This window comes from Macaca thibetana, chromosome 11, assembly GCF_024542745.1.
Source record: "Macaca thibetana thibetana isolate TM-01 chromosome 11, ASM2454274v1, whole genome shotgun sequence".
Classification (NCBI taxonomy): domain Eukaryota; kingdom Metazoa; phylum Chordata; class Mammalia; order Primates; family Cercopithecidae; genus Macaca; species Macaca thibetana.
Window position 1 is genome coordinate 87403761 of NC_065588.1, and position 17207 is coordinate 87420967.

The window sequence follows — 17207 nt, forward strand, 5'->3', positions numbered from 1 at the left end:
TATTGTCTTACTGTTAATTTTTTGAGCCAAATTGATTTTAGTCATTTTATAATTTTCTTACACAAATGTTGCTACATGTTCATTGTAGGAAAATTAGAGTAATATACTGGCTGCCTCTAATCTGTTTCCTCTTCACCATTCCACTCATGATCTGCCAACCAAAATATGACTTCTAATTCTGCTTCCCTAAAATGGTTCTGACAAAAAATCAGCAATGATCTTCACATTTACTAATCTGTTGAAGTCTTTTAGTGTTAAGCACACTTGGCCTTGGACCATACTGACCCATCCCCTTTTATTAAATGTTTGTCTTAGTTGTTCTGACATCACTCTTTCCTAGTTTTTCCTCCCATTTTCTGGTGACTTCTCTCTGTCTATATTCCAAAGCTCTAGTTCCTCTTTGTAACATTATTTAAGATTGTTTCTAGCATTTGGAAGCCTTTGAGATTCTGTCCTCTGCTTTACGCTTTTCTTGCTCTATACACATTTCCTGCATGATTCTATGGTTCCAACCATCTCCTCCATCATGTTAACTCCTGAGTCTGTATCTGCAACCCAGCCTCTAGAATAAGACCTGCTTTCCAATGTGTGTGCATATCTGCTTTCTAGATATCTCCTATTGCATGTCTCAAGGGCGTATATGTAAAATGAAATTCTCTGTCTCCTTTTACTTCTAACTGCTCATGTCATTTTCTACTTTTGAGACTTCTGTCATATTCAGTCTCCCAAACCACAAATCTGGAAATCATTCTTAAGTCTTCTCTTTCATTCTGCGCACATATGATAGCAATCACATTTTAAATACTTTGGGAGACATGATACAAATAAAAATGATCATCTACAATGCTTGCCGAGTTTGAACATCATTGTCTCCAGACTAAAAACATAGAATTGTTTTCAGTGTCAGGGTAATCACTATCTGTGTCTTGATTTTTTCTATAACATTCTAATCTACTTTTCTTTGATTATTGATTCCTGAAGAGTGGGTACTTTAGCTCTTCTCCTGAACTGTTTAAGTTTAATAAATTTCAGAAGTTAGTAAGAATGTCTGAGTCATATGAACTGATATAAAAATTAATAAAAGACTCTGGCTAGTCCTATCTGATATTGCGAAAAGGTAGAAAGGAATCCTAAAGTTTAATAATGTGGCTATGGCACTATCTAGTGACGGTTTGATATTTTTAAAGTCTATGAGGCTTTGCACATGGCAAGTAGTCAACAAATGTTTACTGAAGGAATAAATAAGCAAATAAACATATAAGACACTTGCATCACTTTTTTAGCCATGAGTTTTTGATCAGCATAATTGTGTAAGTAGGAACATAATGGAAAGCCTTAGATATGTGGTTTTTTTTTAAATGTGAGTTTGAATTTTCCTTTTGTAACTTAGTAGTTGCTTGGCCTTGCATAGGCCATTTCACTGTCATGAGCCTAAGTCTCCCCATGATATACTTGTCCTGAGAAGTGCTCGAGGTCATCTGAAGATCAAATAAGATAATGAAGGTGAACATGTTGGATAAGTATAGACAACTTTCATAGTGAAAAAATTCAAAGCTCCCGGGATCTTACAAATCATTTCTTCAAACTCTTTCCTTTCACATATGAGGAAATGATGCTAGAAATTTATTTCAGAAGAGAATGTGCCTTGCAGAGATAAATCCTTCCAGAAATTGGAGAGGAAATAAAGCTGCTGTTCTTGTATTTTTTGTAACTTCCTTTCTTTCTTTCTTTTTTTTTTTTTTTAGCATTTTTTGTTTCAAATTTACTTATGTTGCTTCTACTTCTTCCTACTAAAAAGGAAGACACTTTGCTAAACTGTCTCTCACTAAGGAATTAAGCTTGTCACGTTCTTGAAGATTATTGACATTTAAAAGAGAAGATAATGCATGAGGGGATAAAAGACATGAAATTTCAAATTTGCTGGCACTTGTGTCTGACACATCTGTTTTCAGCGATGGTTGGATGGACTCCTTAGGTGCTCCTGGGAGCATTGTTTCTTTAGAATTGATTGAACTTATGCTAAGAAAAATAATTTTCTCTTAATAAATCAATTGCAGCTTTGTTTGACTAAACTTTGTTATATAATTTTTTAATATAAAAGGAATCCACTAAAATAGATATCTAACACACTTATACACACATATATATAAAATCTTAAAAGGTCAAAGTAAGACATTTAAAATGCTGTAATGATACATTTAAAAAGTCAAGACTACCATAATACTCATAATGAAGATAACAATTACCAACCCCATTGACTTTAGTGTAAGTCCTGCTCCCAAGAGGTCATTATTTTTTCCTTTATTCTGAAGTTTTTTTTAGTATTTGTTTAACATTCTGGCATATTATTTTTTAATTGATCAATGTAACCTTTTTAATTAAATTAACATTTAACACGCTTGCTCAGTCCCATATATGCATATCACAAAATTTTATTAAATATTTAGTGCATACTTTTTTATACAATATAAACATTGTCTACCAATAAAACATTGCAAAAGTACTATAGTTTCTTTATTGTAGCACATTTATTTGCTTTCTCTCTGTATATGTAACTGTACATAATACATTACATATACAAATATTTCATTCACATTTTCCAAAATCTCAAACAGAATTGTAAAATTACTTGAAAAATTTGTTTCCACTCAGTGAACAGAGGCAAATGGCATGGTGGTTAAAGTCAGATCTGCTTGAGTTTGAATACATCTCTGCCATTTAGTAGCTGTGAGACCTTAGACAATTATATTTCTAATTTTTCTCTGCCTTAGTCTCCTCATCTTTAAATTAACAATAATAATAATAATGATACTAATATGTAACTCAGAAAGTTGTGGTGAAGATTAAATGAGTCAATATTTCGAAACGACTTAGAACATTTTACAAGTGTTGATGTTAAAAAACAGACATATTAGATTCATTTTTTTTTTTCCTGGGAGATAGTATTTCTCCTGGGATGTTCTAATTTCTTACTTCAATGTGATTTCCTTGCTGTTGCAAAGTAACCTAAGCCAATTTGATAAATCACAGTCATTAGGTTCTTTATGTGACATTTCAGTTGCCTTATACTTATCAAAGCCTATAAGAATCCTCTCTTACAACCTACGTGGAGGTGCTTTGATAAAAGTAAGTGCAACTCAATTGTATGTCATGTAATAGACATATACTTGCAGCAGGCATTAAAATAATTCATGTAGTAGGTCTTCATTATAAGCTTTCTTCCAATGTTAAGTAAGCTTCCCTAAGGTATAAATTAAAATTCACACAAAAATAAATCACACTGTTTCTCTTGAATTACTGCCTTTTAAAGTGAATGTATGGATATTACAAACCTCACTCTCTGGGTCTGTCGGGGACGGTTATGGTCTTGGGTTTCCCTTCACCCAGCTCCTGTGTTGGATTCCTTGTTGCTTCCACCATGTTGTGTTTTCTTGGTTAACTCCACAATATTGGCAGATTCCATCCTCTAATCGCTTCACTTCCTGTTACCTAGGATATGTTTTTGCTTTCTTTTCTTTTTTTTTTTTTTTGGATAATTCACGTTTTAAAATGTGTTTATTCAGCCTACCCTCCTACTTGGTATTTTAACTAAATAGAATTTTAATTTAAAATAGTGTTCCTTCAAAAGTTTGACAATATTCAAAGAAGCGATTGTCTTGGAACTTTTGGAGTTGAGATTGAAAACGTTGATAAAATGATGACCTGAGTCTTCAGAATGTGACCCCTTTCCCTCTCTGAAAACCCTTAGGATTTTTTTTTTAATCTTCACTTTCTGTAATTTTATAATAGTGTGCTGTGAGAGGGTGTATTTTACTCACTAATAGTGTATTCAAAGAATTCTTCCAACCTGGAAGTTCATGTTCATATAGTCGATCAATTTTTTTCTATTCTCTTTTTCTAAGGCTTAAAGTAAACCTGGTTAGATTGTCTAATTCTATCAAGTCGTTTCTAATTCCCTTCTCAAAATTGTTTATGATTTCTGACAGATTTCATTTTCTGATTTTTAAAATTTTCTATATCATATATTATACATTTACTCTTAGGATACATCATCTTGTTCTCTGATTTTTTTTTTACCAAAGCATTCTTTTGTTTCATGTACTTACTATCTCTATTATCTCACTTAGGGTTTTAATTAAAGAGTTTTGGTGGCAGTGTGAGGTTTTTCGTCTTCCTGCAATAATTTTGTTTTCTTTGACTTTTTTCTTGGTTTTACTTAACCTCTAGAGATCTTTTATATTAGAGTTTTTCCTCATATGTCTGTTAGTGCTTTGCTGAACATAGATTCATATTTAAAAAGAAAGTCCTTATTAAAATATCTGTGAGAATTGATAGCACCTATCAGCTTTACTCTAGAATGAGTAGGTATGGACTTTGCTATTTTATTGGGGCGAACCAGTCCCCAACTCAATATCTATATATCTTTTTTTTGTGACTATTCAATTTCTCTAGAAAAACGTTCTTCTCTTCCGCTACACACACACACACATACACACACAATGTATATACATGCTTATATACATACATACACATGTATATTGTGCAATCGTACACACATATATGCATGTGGGGGTCTGCATATACTGAATATAAATTGACAAAGAAATGTCAATACTTTGCCTTTCAGTGCACTTTCTATCACTATGATTTTTTATTAATACTGATAATAAGAAATTTTTCTGTCATTATGAATAAATAGTAAATAACCTTCTGTTTACAGCTTAGTCTTTGTGTCTAAACCATCCTGAGGCTATGCTGATTCAAAAACTATTATTAAACTAGTTATAAACTCTGCCACTTCTAAGCTAGTTATATTTTGATTCAACGTGTATATTTATAACTCTCTTGTGGCCTTCAGCAGATATTACCACAGGAGGCTAGCAGCTTAGATGCCAATCAGTTTAAATCTCATCTCTAAAGCATCTCAGATGAGCTCTCTTACGGGACACAATGTCTTCAGAATGCTGAAAAACATATACTATTAGATTCGTATCTCCAATAATGCTGAGGAGATTTCACTGAATCCCAGATGCATTCTTGTATATCCTTATCCTTGTTATGTTAACATCTTAACATCTTAAAAAACTGCCCTTCCAAGCCATCCAAAATCAGAGCTATATTTTTACAATCGGTTCCTGCATATTATATCCTATCAACTATCATCTGATGGTATTTATACTCTTTTAAGTAGTAGAGAAAGCCTCTATAAGGTCATAAGTGTGATTTATCAGAAAGGCAGCAGAACCATAGGACTAGAATCCATTTGGTTTCATTCCCATTTATATCATGTACTTGCTGCATCAGCACTGCTGGGCAATTCAGATTGGGCTAGATAGACCAGACAATACTGAGTTTATGGGCAGTTAACATCAAATTATTGTTCAGTCTCTCCTAAGGTCCAGTTTCTCAAAAGGATAATAATTACTTACTAAAGATAGCATGCTTTTATTTTGGAAAGCTGGAGGCTGAATCCTCCTATTAAGGCTTACCACTGGCTGCATCGAGCTGCCATATACTCTTCGAATATCGTTTAATCAGATGGGTGATAACCAGTAGGATCACTGTGACCTCATCTCTCTGGAGAACTACTTATTGTCATGGGACAAACTGAAAGCTTATACTTTCTCAGTAGTGGACTGGCATGTGGTTATATGTGGCCTCCACAATTCAAAGAGACTCTCCGTGTTTCTAGTGGTAATGGATGTAGGGTTCAACAAAATGTCTCCACTGTGAAGAGATAGCTCAACTTGCCCCAGACCCTAAGCCTCTATAATAAATCAATGACTTGGCCACTTATAGCCTTCTATTTTATTTATCTCCAACGTTTCTGACATTCAAGTGTCTTACCAAAGTATCTAGCTAGTACAGTTTATCTGGTTGTTTGTGTCACGTGATGTCCTGTAAGACAGTATTTCTACAGACTAAAATATGGCACAAAGTCAAGGAATTAACATAATCCAGAAATAGTATAGCAGAATTATATTGCTGTTCTTGTCTGGTAAAAGAAAGCATACTGCTTCTGGTCATTTTGTTTATTGGAATAGAAGGAACCGACATTACTCAGATCATTTGCTTCATACAAGGCACTAAGAGCTGTAATGATTTAGACCACATATGGTACAGCAGTTGCAACAGGAGTTGCCATGTAATTAAACTTTGGAAAATTCATTTTTATGCTCTAAGACTATTTGTCTGCTGTACTGCCAGGCACTAGTTTAAATGGAAATCTGCTGGGAATCATTAATTCTGCATTTTTAAGTCTTTGAAGGTGGCACTGATATGTCTATTTTTTTACAGACATGATCTTGCTGACAAGAAACCACTGTCTCTAAATAAGAAAGAAGCTCCTGCCTGGCACTAAATCTGTCAGCACCTTAACTTTGGACTTTTCAGCCTCCCGAGCTACACAAAAATAAATATTGACATAATCCAATATTTTTATAGAAGTGGGGAGCTCTGACATATTTGACTTTTTTTTCAATCAGAATGGTCCTTCGTTTATGGCTAACAGAGTCAGTATGAGAAATCTATCGATTTCAAAGCTCATTTATTTTAATTATACATATAACGACTTGGGAAATATAAATATGAAAAGGGTATAAGCTAGAACAAGATAAATTATTAACTTGTCCCATCTTAACACCAAACAACCCTTATAAAGTGACTGATGACCCCAGGAATTAGTTTTGCCTGAAAGCCATATTTTCCTCTTCAGGAACTAGGTTTTAAAATATATATAGTAGCAAACACCTGTGATATTACAAAATACATATTTAAGACAAAATGCTCTATCCTTAATTCTGGCATTTCTAGGTCCATGATTTGACTGAGGTTTAAAAATTCAGTGAAGGGCAGAAAGTCTGCCTCATATATTATAATGACTCAATTCAGGGCTTTGATGAGCGGTTCTGGAGTTTTGCAAATCAAATAGCATGATGGCAAATTTCACTTCTCCTTCATTGCTAGAAATCTAATTTGCAATTGGCCATTATTAAGTTCTCTTTGTGACAGGTGATTCTAATTTCATGCTGATCCTAATACCTATAAGTAAAAAATATACTTATTTTGCTCATTGCCCGTCACGTGACACTACTTGGTCTTTTCCACGTCTGGTTTGCTCCTTCTTCACTGAAATAAGGGGACCAATTTTCACGGCTCTGCCTTCTACCTGCACTATGGTCTGAATTTTTGTGTCCCTTGGAAATTTATATGTTGAAATCTTAACCCCCAAACTGATGGTACTATGAGGTGGGGCCTTTGGGAGGTAATTAGGGCATGACAACAGATAAATTGGGTTAGACCCTTACAAAAGAGGCCTGAAAGATTCCCCCATCTCTTCCGCCTCGTGAGGACACGGCAAGAAACCACCATCTATAAATAAGAAAGAAGCTCCTCGCTGGCACTAAATCTGTCAGCACCTTAACTTTGCGCTTTTCAGCCTCCAGAGCTACCAAAAAAAAAAAAGAAAATGAATTTCTATGGTTTATAAGTCACCCTGTGTAGAATACTTTGTCATGGCATCTCAAATGAACTGAGACAACCAGCAACCCATGGACATCACTAAAGTCTTTTAAAAGATGCTGGTACTCCCATCTCTAATATCTGTGTCAATGCTTGGTGAAGGTATAATAAATCTACAAAATTTCATTTTGAGAAAGTTCTGATTTTGCGCCTTTATGATCTACCAAAGGATCAACTTCATTTAATGTATGACTCCATTGAGTTCCATTTTGTGATAAGTGGTGCACAAAACTATCAGACTCCCATCTACTTAAACTAATGTAATAAATCCAGAACCTATAATATAATAAATAAGGAACCAGAACCTATAAGTATGCTCTTATAACAAAAGCTAGTCTGCTCTATTTTTATTACTCTCCCTCCTTGGTTGAGTATCCTAAAGATATATAGATCTTTCCTAATGTGTAGCTAGTATAGATTAGAAAATCCTTATAGTTCATTTAGAATAATGTTTTCATCCCTAGATTTTACTTTTTAATTGATACCCTCTCATACTGGGTTTTATTAATTGCTGCCTCTCATACTGAAGATTAAGGGGATGGGGCATTAAAAGAATTATGTTTCCCCTAAAGCGAATGCGTGCCTGAGTTGAGGAAACAGTGTCTGAACAAGTAGAAATTGCTTTACAACTCAAGAAGAGTGGGGCTTTCCAGCAAGCAAAGGAGTCTCAGTGAGGACTGGGGAATCCTTGGCACACCATTGTATCTGAATCTTATTGTATAATCCCTATTCCTTTTCTTGGGAGGGAGGCTGTGTTTCCAGATCAATGCTCTAACTTTTTATAAAGAGAGAAGTCGAATAGTGCATTCATTGCAATTCAGAATAGGCTTTTTGATTTTTAGCTCTCTCATCCTGCAATGGCTGAAAATAAAGCCTTTACAGTTTAAAAATAATTTTACAACCTCCTAGATTTATAAAATCCTTAGATAAAGCTCTTCCAGGACTTCCTCTCTACCATTATTTACAAATTCACTGCTACAACCTTATAAAGCATTTTGCAATTTTCTGAACTTGAGCTGAGAACATAGGTATCTGAGTTTACCATTCTCTTTTTTTTCCAGCGGTTCCATGGGCCTTTAAGCAACTTCTCTACCTATTAATTATTTCATGCCCTTCATCTTTTTCTGTGACTATAGATATATTGTTCCTCAAAGCCTTACCTTTAGGAGTTGTGTCTTTCGTGTAACTACAGGCTATATGTTCCAATTTTATGAATCACTGTCTTCCAGACTTTCATTCCTGAGTAATTTCAGGGTTTTAACCATCTTTTACCCAAGCTATGCAGATAACCAATGTTGAAGTCCCTACATTGGCCAACAATCTGATGTATTAGACTATTCTTGTATTGCCATAAATAAATACCTGCAGTGGGATAATTTATAAGAGGTTTAATTGGCTCATTGTTCTGAAGGTGGAAGGTGAATCAGAATCTTGCACATCACATGGCAAAAGAAGGAACGAGAGAGAGGTGGTGGGAAGAGGCGCCACACACTTAAGACAACCAGATCTCACAAGAAATCACTATCATAAACACAGAACTAAGTCATGAGGGATCCTCCCCTATGACCTAATCACCTCCCACCAGGCCCCACCTTCAACGTTGGAGAATACAATTCAACCTGAGGTTTCCTGGGGACACAGATTCAAATCATATCAGACGTCAATAATCAATTTCTGTTAATGATATCCTTGTTAAACAGGCTTCTAGAATATAAACACCAGAGGGTAACTCAATGTTTTCATCTAAAAATGAATTTCTTTGAAGGAGATTAGTGGAATTGAATAAGTGAAAGCCTTTCCCAATACAGTCTTTCCAGATACAGTCTTTCTTTCCAAATGAAAGTCTTTCCAAATACAGTCTTCCAGCCGGAAGGTGGAAGGTGACAAAGAGACTCTTGACAAAGAGAGATAATCTGACCAGGCAGTCAGTCATCACTACTAAACATCACTGAGACTAGAAGCTCCCACTGACACAGTCTTCACTGGGGGCCACTTCAGATGAATCCTAAACCAAAAGCAAGCATCTGCCGCAAGGTTTCACCCTGGATTTACAGGGATCAAGACAGGAGAAATACTTGTGGGCTACTGAGTCCCAATAAGACTGCAAGCAAGGTCGGTTCAGTATGCATAGAAAGAGTCTGAAGCTGAGACAGGTAAAGAAGTGATGGTCTTCTACCCAGAAATATATAAAGACCCGATTAAAAAATAATCATAATAAACAAGACTTCTTTTTTTGTGTATACAGGAATCTTCTCCTTGTTTGCCCCTCCAGGGCTCTTTCCTGCTCACAACTACAGGTCTCCTGCTGCAACCTTATCAAATTTTTTGCAGTTTTCTGAATTTACTGGTATGTCCTCGGCCCCAAGCCTTGGCTGCAATGAAAGTTCTGCCAGAAATTCTCTTACCACCCATCTGTCCACAAAACACATATTTGATATAGCAATACTTTTGCCATGAAGGTTTCCAATATTTTCTGTCCTCCGCTTATAGAAATAAGCACATACTCCTTTCAAAAAATACTGTAAACTAAACTAATTCCAACTAAAACAATTTGCAGTTCTTTCCACATATGTCTCCTAGATTGCAAGCTCCTTAAAGTCAGGCTTTATCTTTTAACTTTTTTTTTCTTTCAATGACTAGCACTGTGCTGCCCTGTCATAGGTGCTTATGTAATGAGGAAGAAGAATTAAATTTGGCAATAACACATAGCCCTGGTCAACCTTTACATTCCCCCAACAAAATAACTAAGTTGTCTGTCCTCTTGAATTTTAAGTATCTAGTTTCTAACTCTTTCCTCTGTTGTGAGAATTGGATGTAAAAAATAAAATTATTTAATACTATTAATATTTAGCATACTTATTCTTTATTCCAGTAAGAATTTGCAGTTCCACCGATTACAACTACTCTTTGAAGCTGAATATTCTAATTAATTTATTCTCTATAATTAGGTTTTCTTTCTTTCTTTGGGCTAAGTATATATATTTCTTCTTTCTTAAAAATTTTAACACAGATCTCACCTCTGAATAGCGACTTTTTGTATTTTCCTCAATAATTTAAAATATATTTGGGCAACTTTGTTTTAAATAAAAATATTTATGTACTAGTTTCCTCACTCATGGATAAGATAATTAATTTTTTTTTTTAAAGACAAGTAGCTAAAGATACTCTACAATTGAATATTTAACACTTACTTCAGCTATACACAGAATTTCAGTGGGGGCTGAAGTCTAAAAGTTAAAGCAGGTATCCAGAATCAGATGGGTAATAAGCTTGTGACCTTGGATAATTCACCTAATCTTCTTTGTTAGTAAAATAAGGACAATGATGACACTTACCTCATTGGATCATTTTTAAGATTAGGTATAATTCAACATTTAACATGTTTAGAACATAGGCCATCATCAAAGGTTAGCTTTTATTATTACTACTCTCAGAAGGAATAAGCAAGCAGATTGCTAGGGAAAGTAAAACCTCTAACTGGAGTTGTGATGAGAATTTGTCTCAAGATACATCCCTTAAAACATACCTTAATGAAAGCTGTTTTTCACGTTCGTTTATCTAGACATAACTCAGGCATAGATGATTGTGATAATTTTCCATACAAAGCTCCTCTTTTGTTTTAATGATGTTTTGCATTTTTAAACATTCTTTTTTTATTTTATGCCTCTCCTCTCCTCATGCACAATACTTTAAGTATATTTAAATACATCTTTTTGTTTATGTAGGTTCCTGTAAAACATTTATTTTAAAAAATATATATGTAAATTTTTATATTTTAAATTTATATAAATATTGTTGTTTATTTCTCATTGGTTTTGCTTTCAACCAGAATTTATTTTTATGTTTGAGCCTTGCAATGTGTCCATCTGGTCCATTACCTCTCATTGAGAACCTGATTTTTCATGGAAGTATCTTTGAGAAATAGCTACAATATTGCATAGTAATTTTCTTTTCAGTTTCTTGTTGGAATAGTCATTCATATTGCTGGCTAAAGATCACATCCATATTTTCCATATTCATAATTTTGGATAAGACATGATTTTTTTTTCTATTAAAGGGATACCCTTCTTAATTGAGGCATTAAGAAAGATGTCATCTAAAAAACTACAAAGAAAAAATGTTTGGTGCTGTTGTATTACCACAGTAACTAAAGATGCTGAAGAAGTATATAACACAAATCTGCTTTTCTTGTGTGTAATTCTTGAATAGAACCAAGCAAAGTATGTGTTTGTTATTCTGTGTTTGGTGCCAGTGGATAGTAATGGAAATTCCAGAAACCACTGTGAATTTCATTTGTTGAATCTGAAGAAATAAACTGCACTGATGGTAACACAGCCAAGTTTTCTTCGCTCTCTATCTCCTAAATTAGAGAAGCAGAAGTAAAGTGATTACAATTATATTGTAAACACCTGAATCTGATGCCTTTTGTTCTGTATACAATTTTTTAAAAAGACATTTGATAGTAGAATGAAGGAAAAGTTATCAGCTACTTTTTTGTTCACTTAAATTATCTCATTACTAATATTTACTTCTCTTAGGATGAAACTAATTTCTATAATCTTATATATAGTGTAATTTTTTTCTGTTGAAAATACAAATAAATTAGTATATAAATGAATAAAAGAATAAAATCAGGACAAAAAACTGTGCAATTCAGGGATTCAAGAAAAGAATAATTTTCAGTATAGGCACCTATCTGTGTTTAACACTTCAGAAAGTTCAAGGAGAATAACAACCTTGAAATAGTTGTTGTCATTGGTCATTTACTTTGCTCATAAGTAATTTATCACTTGATGGTAAGTGATGGACTTAAAATTGTTATTTAGCAAAGAAAAGCAATGTGAAGGATTATGGTAATTTAAATAGCAAGAAATTTGCGGGGATTATGTGGATAACTGAAACATGTTTGTAAGAAGGCAAATTTGACAGTATTTTCATTCTAGATCAATATGAACTGAAGTCAATGATCATTTACAAAAAGCTATTATATACCTTTGTAAGTGCTATAAAAGGTGGTCATATAGAAGAGATGGCCTACTATAGAGTTCATAAAAATTCAATTAGGTGTCAAATTACTCCTCCATCCATTTGTCAATTGATTTGATCTCTCGAAAAATAATTTGTTGTAATACACTCACTCAAATCTCTGTGTTGTAATTTGCATTTAAGGCTATGATGAAATAGTTACATGCATTAGTACAAACGGTGTGCTAGTATATTAGATAACTTGGAAAAAATCTTATGTGAGACTATTCTTACATTTTATAACCTCGAAATGTCACACAATCAAAACTTCCCCCAAATGTACTTCAAACATTTGGATTTTTTAATATTTAATTTTTATACTATGAAGATTCCATGGAATTTTATCTATTACATTGTTTTAACTGTGTCTATCAGTTCTGAAGATCTTATTTCTAGAATCCTTAACATTGCAGTTTTTGTGTGTATATGCTATTGCTATTACTAAAAATAGGTTTCACTTACTGAACAAGAAGGAAAAAACCAATATCAAATTAAAATTTTATGCAAGTTTACTTTGTAATTCTGTCTAGGGAAACATGATCCACTAGGTCCCTGAGATTGCACAGTATCAAATGACCATCTGAAACTCTTTGAAATATGCTTTGCACAATGAAATCAACCACAACACCTTAACTAAAGGACCGCTAGAGAGGGTTTTTAAAAGATATGTTTTCTTGCTTCCAAAAACCACGAAATACTTTCTTCATATCAGTTGAAATTTTGTAGTGAGCTCAAACTTTTGTTTATAGAGGTCTGTATCCAAAATGACACAACCTTTATTTTCACCTTGTGTATTTTCTATTATAGTTGAAGTTATTGTTATATCTGCTTAAAATTTGACTAAAGATTATTAAGTTTTAGAAGGAAAAAAGGAGGGAGGGAAATTGAACAAGAATGCACATTTTATAGAAAAGAATTCTTGTAAAGTAAAGCTGTTGGATTCTAAAGTGATTTGGCCAGGAATTTACACCACTAAGCACTTTTTCCCTCATGTAGAAAACTGCAGATTTTATTTCAAGTATTTGAAAGCTAGAAAGAATTGGCCACATAATATGCTATACATTTTACAAATTTCTCCAAAGCCAGCAACTTAATTCTAAACATTGTTTTCAGCCAAAGGGCAATAAATTTCTTCACTGTTAAATTTATTTTCAACCGCTGAAAATGGCCTTAACCTGTTGGCTTCAAAAGTTGAAAACTCACTCTCTACACTCATTTCTAGGATTTCTGTTCAACTCTATAAACTTCATGCAAGACTATTTTAATTCTTTGGCTTTTTAAGTCATTTAATAGCCCACTAATTGTATTACCTTTAACATATTCACTCTCTTAATGTTGAACAGTGTCCCAAAGTAATTTTCACCATATTCTTTACCCTTTTCTGAATCCTTAGAAGACAAGAACAATAATCTAAACCCAGATTTCAAAAACAATGTCTTCTATTAATAATCCCCACAACAAAAAGAAGCCAATTTTTAAATTAGGGTTCCTTCTAGAATATTTTAATATCCTTTCACTGCCCTTATCTAAGGATTTCTTAAAATTTAGAATCATTCTGACAGCTTGTCAAAATTTCATGTTGCTGAGTCCTAATTTCAGAGGTTCTGACTTAGCAGGCTTGAGAGGGAGCCCAGAAATCTACACTTTTATCATGGCTCCAGGGGGTTGCAGATTCAAATTGGCTAAGCATAACACTCTGAGCAAATCTGCTCTACATTTTTCACTAAATTATGATTTCTGATCTCAACTCTTTTTCCCACTGCTTCTTGGGAGAGCGGATCCTAGGGCAGAAGTATTCAAAGCTGTTCTTTCTGCTATATTACGATATGTTAGGAAGGAGTTACTTGAGCTTGAAGTGGAGGGCAGGGAATAGAATTTCACTCTGTCACCTCTGAAATACAGCCTTGTTGTCTTTTAAAATTTAGAACTTTCCATAGTCTATGAGATGAGAGAGAAAAAAATAAAGAAACTCCAAATTTACTCTGCTGCCAATTGGCTGCTATGCCAATGTGAGGACGGTGATGAAAAACCCGTGTTGTTTTCTTGCCATTTTCTCCAGATGGACTCCATTGTAACAATCCATTTTTTTAGAAAAGCCCCTAAGGGTGGGTGGGGTGAGTCGTAGACAAACTGTCAGCTCCAGTGTTGACAGGATCCTTATTTCTGGAGTTGCATTTCTCTCTTGGAAAACTTATAACCACTGTTGCAAAAGCTATTAATTAACCTTTACTATTAATTCGTTACACTCATTTATTTGTTAACATGAGCTTATTCCCAGGGCATAGAGAAAGGAAACTTTATTCTTCTCCCAACTGGTCTAAGGTAACAGATGCCTTAGCACATTTAGCAGACTTGAATTGCAGGTAGGAAACCACTTTGTGTCCCCCAGACCTAGCACACTTTTGGCAAAAGTCTTCTCCTCGGTGATCATTTGAATGAATGGAAGATAAACACCACTTCCATAAAACTCATATTCTAAATGGGTGAATAAGAGATGTGTAAACAAACTTAACATAAGGTACAAAGGGAAATGTGGCATGAAGCAGGGGTAAATATAGAGTTCAGATAAAAGAAAAGAAGAAAGAGAGAGAGGAGAGAGAGTGCAGGAAAAGGGAGGGAAGGGAAGGGAAAGGAAAAGAAGGGGATGAAAAGGGAAGAGAAGAAGTTCAGGACAAGGGAAGGTCATTTGATTTCATAATGGGAGACAATAATGACTTCATGGAAAAAGTGGTGTGGAAAGCGATCCTAACGTGTTGGTACAAGGGCCTGGGAAAGTGGGAAATATTAAAAGTGATGAATGGTCAGACTGGGTCTTTAAAGGAGTATAGTTAGAATTATTGCTAATAAACACCTCACCAGATCCTGTATTTGGTTAATCTGTATTTAGTCAAATAGAGGTTCTCTAGGGCATGGAAATGGCTTTATTGGGCTGAAGGGAGCCAGAGAGTATTTAAAACAAAACAAAACAGTTTGCAACAAGCACCTTGAGAGTTTGTTATAAAAGATAAACTTCGGAGGGCGGAGCAAGATGGCCGAATAGGAACAGCTCCAGTCTCCAACTCCCAGCCCGAGCGACACAGAAGACCGGTGATTTCTGCATTTTCAACTGAGGTACTGGGTTCATCTCACTGGGGAGTGCCGGAGGATCGGTGCTGGTCAGCTGCTGCAGCCCGACCAGCGAGAGCTGAAGCAGGGCGAGGCATTGCCTCACCTGGGAAGCGCAAGGGGGAAGGGAATCCCTTTTCCTAGCCAGGGGAACTGAGACACACAACACCTGGAAAATCGGGTAACTCCCACCCCAATACTGCACTTTAAGCAAACAGGCACACCAGGAGATCATATCCCACACCTGGCTGGGAGGGTCCCACACCCACGGAGCCTCCCTCATTGCTAGCACAGCAGTCTGTGATCTACCAGCAAGGCAACAGCGAGGCTGGGGGAGGGGCGCCCGCCATTGCTGAGGCTTAAGTAGGTAAACAAAGCCGCTGGGAAGCTGGAACTGGGTGGAGCTCACAGCAGCTCAAGGAAACCTGCCTGTCTCTGTAAACTCCACCTCTGGGGACAGGGCACAGTAAACTAAGACACACAGACACCTCTGCACAGACGCAAACGACTCTGTCTGACAGCTTTGAAGAGAGCAGTGGATCTCCCAACACGGAGGCTGAGATCTGAGAAGGGACAGACTCCCTGCTCAAGTGGGTCCCTGACCCCTGAGCAGCCTAACTGGGAGACATCCCCCACTAGGGGCAGTCTGACACCCCACACCTCACAGGGTGGAGTACACCCCTGAGAGGAAGCTTCCAAAGCAAGAATCAGACAGGTACACTCGCTGTTCAGAAATATTCTATCTTCTGCTGCCTCTGCTGCTGATACCCAGGCAAACAGGGTCTGGAGTGGACCTCAAGCAATCTCCAACAGACCTACAGCTGAGGGTCCTGACTGTTAGAAGGAAAACTATCAAACAGGAAGGACACCTACACCAAAACCCCATCAGTACATCACCATCATCAAAGACCAGAGGCAGATAAAACCACAAAGATGGGGAAAAAGCAGGGCAGAAAAGCTGGAAATTCAAAAAATAAGAGCGCATCTCCCCCGGCAAAGGAGCGCAGCTCATCGCCAGCAACGGATCAAAGCTGGACGGAGAATGACTTTGACGAGATGAGAGAAGAAGGCTTCAGTCCATCAAATTTCTCAGAGCTAAAGGAGGAATTACGTACCCAGCACAAAGAAACTAAAAATCTTGAAAAAAAAGTGGAAGAATTGATGGCTAGAGTAATTAATGCAGAGAAGGTCATAAACGAAATGAAAGAGATGAAAACCATGACACGAGAAATACGTGACAAATGCACAAGCGTCAGTAACTGACTCGATCAACTGGAAGAAAGAGTATCAGCGATTGAGGATCAAATGAATGAAATGAAGCGAGAAGAGAAACCAAAAGAAAAAAGAAGAAAAAGAAATGAACAAAGCCTGCAAGAAGTATGGGATTATGTAAAAAGACCAAATCTACGTCTGATTGGGGTGCCTGAAAGTGAGGGGGAAAATGGAACCAAGTTGGAAAACACTCTACAGGATATCATCCAGGAGAACTTCCCCAACCTAGTAGGGCAGGCCAACATTCAAATCCAGGAAATACAGAGAACGCCACAAAGATACTC